Consider the following 6057-nt stretch of genomic DNA (forward strand, 5'->3'; position numbering starts at 1 on the left):
CCAGACTGCCCTGAACTGCCGGAGTGGCCAGACTGCCCTGAACTGCCGGAGTGGCCAGGGACGCCCGCCAGCCCGGTGAGTCCTGTGCCTGTGCCCAGGGCCAGGCATCCATCATGTCTCCCCAGCCTGGTGAATCCTGGGTCAGTGCCGCCGGAGCCGCCAGGGACGCCCGCCAGCCGGGCGCCGCCAGGGACGGCAGCCAGGGACGCCCGCCAGCCGGGCGCAGCCAGGGACGCCCGCCAGCCGGGCGCAACCATCGCCGCCCGCAAGCCGGGCGCAGCCAGGGTCACCCGCCAGCCGGGCGCAACCATCGCCGGCCGCCAGCCGGGCGCAACCAGGGTCGCCCGCCACCCAGGCGCAGCCATCGCCGCCCGCCAGCCGGGCGCAGTCAGCGTCGCCCACCAGACCTTCGGCGCGGCCAGGTGCGCCACCTAAGAGGGCGACACCAAGGGTGGAGCAGAGGCCACGTCCCGCACCTGAGCCGCCGCCGTAAGAAGGCCCACCCGGACCCTCCCCTTCAGAGTTAGGTTTTGCGGCCGGAGTCCGCACCTTTGGGGGGGGGGGTACTGTAACGCCCTGGCCATAGAGAGGGGTTTTTTGTTCTTTATTTTGGTTAGGCCAGGGTGGTACATTGGGTGGGCGTTCTATGTTCCTTTTTCTATGTTTTGGTATTTCTTTGTTTTGGGCCGTGTGTGTGGCTCCCAATCAGGCACAGCTGAAGCTCGTTGCTGCTGATTGGGAGTCACACATAAGGAGCATGTTTTTCCTTTGGGTTTTGTGGGTAATTGTTTCTGTTTGAGTATTTTCCTAACAGGACTGTTTGCTGTCGTTTTTGTTCATTTTGTAGTGTTCTCTTGTTTATTTGAATTAAAATTCTAATGATGAACACATCCTCTGCTGCACCTTGGTTCCCTCTTCCAGACAGCCATTACAACACTAAACAAGAATGGTGTTCATGGGAGGACACCATGGTAGAAGCCACTGCTATCCCAAAAAAACATTGCGCGTATGAAGTTTGCAAAAGAGCACCTGGATGTTCGACAGCGCTACTGGCAAAATATTCTGTGGACAGATGAAACTAAAGTTGTGGTGTCTGGAAGAAACACACAACACTGTGTGAGGAGAAAAAAAGGCACAGCACACCAACATCAAAACCTCATCCCAACTGTAAAGTATGATGAAGGGAGAATCATGGTTTGGGGCTGCTTTGCTGCCAGCTTGCTATCATCGACGGAAAAATGAATTCTCAAGTTTATCAAGACATTTTGCAGGAGAATGTAAGGCTATCTGTCCGCCAATTGAAGCTCAACAGAAGTTAGGTGACAACAACCCAAAAGACAGAAGTAAATCAACAACAGAATGGCTTGAACAGAAGAAAATATGCCTTCTGGAGTGGCCCAGTCAGTCCTGACCTCAACCCGATTGAGATGCTGTGGCATGACCTCAAGAGAGCGGTTCACACCAGACCACCCAAGAATATTGTGGAACTGAAACAGTTTTGTAAAGAGGAATAGTCCAAAATTCCTCCTGACCGTTGTGTAGGTCTGATCCGCAACTACAGAAAACGTTTGGTTGAGGTTATTGCTACCAAAGGAGGGTCAACCTGTTATTAAATCCAGTTCGCAAATCCAACCTGCACTGTGAATGTTTACATGGTGTGTTCAATAAAGTTTAAGTTTAAGCAGACTGTGTTTGTCTATAGTTGTGACTTAAATGAAGATCAGATACAATTTTAGGACCAATTTATGCAGAAATCCAGATAATTCTAAAGGGTTCACATACTTTTTATTCTCACTGTAGGTTCTTAAATTAACCTGAATGTTATTTTTTAACCTTAAATTATCCTGAAGGATCCTCCAGGAACCTTTTGTTTTTAGAGTGTGCTTTATAGCATTTCCTGCAGCACTCTTTTAATTTCATGGAGCACAGTCCAGAAGTCAGTAAGAGACTTCAATTTACTATCCCTCCCTCCTCAGGCAGATATGAAGAGTGTCCGGGTCACTTTCTACACAACAAGTGCCTTCACATGAATTATGTTGATGAAATAGCACTCAAAAGTTGACACCAGCCAGAATGATGACCAAGGCACGATTTACAGATTCAATCTCATAATTTGCATTTTGTTTACCTTGCTCAGCTTTTGACCTCAACCTGAACCAGCAGTAGACCCCACTGACCCTTTGCTGACGAGATGAACTCTGACCCCACACCATCAGGCTTCCCCAGCCAAGCTAATACCATTACCCAATAAAATACACACATTTGGCATCTAGATTTCCTGGAGCATGGTGTTTGCAGTGTTGTTTGCAACACGAGGGTTGTGGGTTCGATTCCCACGGGGGGCCATTACGAAAAAAAAAAAAAAAGTATGAAATTAATTGAAATGTATTCATTCACTACTGTAAGTCGCTCTGGATAAGAGTGTCTGCTAAATGACTAAAATGTAAAAATGTAATTCAGCTGCTGTAGAAATTATGGTATTGTGAAAAATAGAGTTCTGTGGTGAAAAATATCAATTCAAATCAAATCAAATTTATTTATATAGCCCTTCGTACATCAGCTGATATCTCAAAGTGCTGTACAGAAACCCAGCCTAAAACCCCAAACAGCAAGCAAAGCAATTGGTGATTTTCCATTTGAACAACCTCAGCAAATAAAAATGAGAGGAGAACGACTTCATTATTTCAATTAATGATAAGGCTGTGTGCGAGGATAGCTAAATTGTAATGAAGTCGATGTGGCCCTACATCTGATGTTATTTCTACCTTTTGAATGCTCTTTCGAATGCTCTATATGTATGAGGATGACTCAACACTTTACAAGTCAGCTACTACAGCGACTGAAATGACTGCAACACTTAACAAAGAGCTGCAGTAAGTTTCAGAGTGGGTGGCAAGGAATAAGTTAGTCCTAAATATTTCTAAAACTAAAATTTGGGACAAATCATTCACTAAACCCTAAACCTCAACTAAATCTTGATATACATTTATTTATTTATTTATTTATTTCACCTTTATTTAACCAGGTAGGCAAGTTGAGAACAAGTTCTCATTTACAATTGCGACCTGGCCAAGATAAAGCAAAGCAGTTCTACAACATACAAAAACACAGAGTTACACATGGAGTAAAACAACATACAATCAATGATGCAGTAGAAAATACTGTGGAAATTGAGCAAGTTGAGGTGACTAAACTGCTTGGAGTTACCCTGGATTGTAAACTGTCATGGTCAAAACATATTGATACAACAGTAGCTAAGATGGGGAGAAGTCTGTCCATGATAAGGTGCCACTCTACCTTATTGACAGCACTGTCAACAAGGCAGGTCCTACAGGCCCTAGTTTTGCTGCACCTGGACTACTGTTCAGCCATGTGATTAGGTGCAACAAAAAAGGACTTTGAAAAATTGCAATTGGTTCAGAACAGGGCAGCACGGCTGGCCCTTGGATGTACACATAGAACTAATATCAATAATATGCATGTCAATCTCTCCTGGCTCAAAGTGAGGGAGAGATTTACTTCATCACTGCCTGTATTTATGAGAGGTATTGACATGTTGAAGGCACCGAGCTGTCTGTTTGAACTAATGGCGCACAGCTCGGACACACATGCATACCCCACAAGACATGCCACAAGAGGTCTCTTCACAGTCCCTGAGTCCAGAACAGACTATGGAAGGCGCACAGTACTAAATAGAGCCATGACTACATGGAACTCTATTCCACATCAAGTAACTCATGCAAGCAGTAAAATTTGATTTAAAAAACAGATTAAAAAAAACACCTTATGGAACAGTGGGCACTGTGAGGCAACACATAGGCACAGACACATGCATACACACACACACACGATAGCATACGCACTATACACACACGTACACATGGATTGTGTACTGTATATATGTGGTAGTGGTGGAGTAGGCGCCTGAGGGCACACTGTCTGTGAATGTATTGTAATGTTTTTAAAATTGCATAAACTGCCTTAATTTTGCTGGACCCCAGGAAAAGTAGCCTTGGCAGCAGCTAATAAAAGTCCATAATAAATAAAAAAAATTTGAGGATGTTTTTGTGTATTTCAATCACTGAAATATACCTTTACAATGTGTTTTGTAATGTACTCGTGGTAGGCCAGGGGTGGGCAATCCTTATTTTTGTTACACTCGGTTAACATCCTATTTAAAGTGACATTACACCTTCAAACCAAAGTTTGTCATAAGTTTTCAGACCTCAAAAGTAGGCTAATGTCAAGATGAATTCATGTCCCATGACATTAGTTGTGTAGATCCAGCTCATATGCCTCAATCCCAAATTAACTGAAAAGATAAACTCAGAATATAACCAGGAAATCAAACGGTGCTCATATTTTCCATTCATTTGGGTTGGAGGAATAGCTGGATCTACACAACAGAGACGGCCTGGGATGTGGACATATCTCAACATTATTCTACTTTTGAAATCTGAAAACATCTGACAAACTTTTATTTTATTTCTCCTAAAATGGAGATAACATTTTGATGTAGAACTGTAGTAGTAGTAGTTGTAGTAGTAGTGGTGGTGGTGGTGGCTGCCTGGTTTCAACAGCTGTGCATCAGCAGACAGCTTAAATGATGGATGTGTCGATCAGTGAACAGCAGCAGCTTGCCTCTGTCCAGTCAAATGGAACTAGTCGGTGGGTTATGACGAGATGAGCGCAAGCCATGATGATTGTAAATCAACGCTCTGCTCACCCCCGATGCGGCCTGCAGACAAACACCCACCAGCCATAGTCTGGTTGTTAAAGCACAAACCTCCTCGCTCTCATAAGGGATAGATTTGTGTTAGTGTGTATGAGCAACTGGGCTACAAACAATTGCAGTCCAAAGGTTTTACTTTCATCCTATAATGTCCTAACTGATTTGTTTATCTAAGCAAGCACAGTTTAAGTGTCATTCCCTTTGTCATGGCAATCAGCTTGTTTATTCTCACTTGTACATGAACAATGTAGAATTCAGCTTCAAAACCCAGAACAATCATTGTTTTCTACAAAGAGGTCAGTTGGGGGATGATTCAGCATTAATTGCTGAATAAGTGCTAACGTTTAACAATATTGCATGAATTCTGTGTTGATTGTGTAATACTTGAATATTGGTTTGAACAGATTGGTTGATTGCTCAATTGGCTTGTTGACATTTACACTTTTGTTAAGAGTAGCTATATTCCCTATATCTCCCATAACCTTTCATGTGGAACATGGAGAATTTCTCATGGTCTGGGATTTAATGAACTAATCATTTGGTGTTATGTGTATGTCACTTAGTACTAGGGTAAGGCCATACAAACTTGCTTAACAGATCATTTTTTTTACAAAGTGCGGTGAGGGAGCAAGTAAAATAGAGAAATACAAGTGGACCACCTTGTTAAAAATACTGTATCGACCTAAGGGACCTTAATACTATAGCGAACTTATACCTAGCGACCACGTCAACAGATCTGAGCCTTTTCATGTAATGGTTAAAGTTTGGAAATGACAGTCAGAGGGATCACGGTTTGAGTCCCAGGCTCTGAGGCACAGTTCATTTTTCATCATCTGAGTAGATGTTTGTTCTGTATTTCTTTACTGAAAGCTTGATGGCATTATTTGCTATAATCTTAAAACTTTTCAGATTTGTATTTTATTTTTGAGAAATGTGAGAGGCATCTGTTAAACAGTTAATTGAATTTGTTATACAAGAGTAGCCTATCGCATTTTTTAAAGAAACACTTGATTTAATAACCAAGATAGGAGGAAAACACTTAGAAATAGATCCTATTTAATTGGCAGTTTAAAAACCTTGACATTCCATCTTCCACAAATGCATAAATAGTCCTACAGTTTTTCCAAGGTGCAGGACTTTCTTCAACGGTTTCAATTATGCTTAAAATATATTGATCTCTTTTTCCATAAGTCAGATCACAACAAATGGTAGTTGGCTGAGGAACGCTCAACTGCATTCTCTTATGTCGAGGCGGAGTTGAGTGTTGATAACTAACTGGTCGTGGTATTTGCTAGCGCCAAAATTTAGTTTTTTAAAAATATTAT

Source organism: Salmo salar, chromosome 15 (assembly GCF_965601325.2).
Source record: "Salmo salar chromosome 15, fSalSal1, whole genome shotgun sequence".
Lineage (NCBI taxonomy): Eukaryota > Metazoa > Chordata > Actinopteri > Salmoniformes > Salmonidae > Salmo > Salmo salar.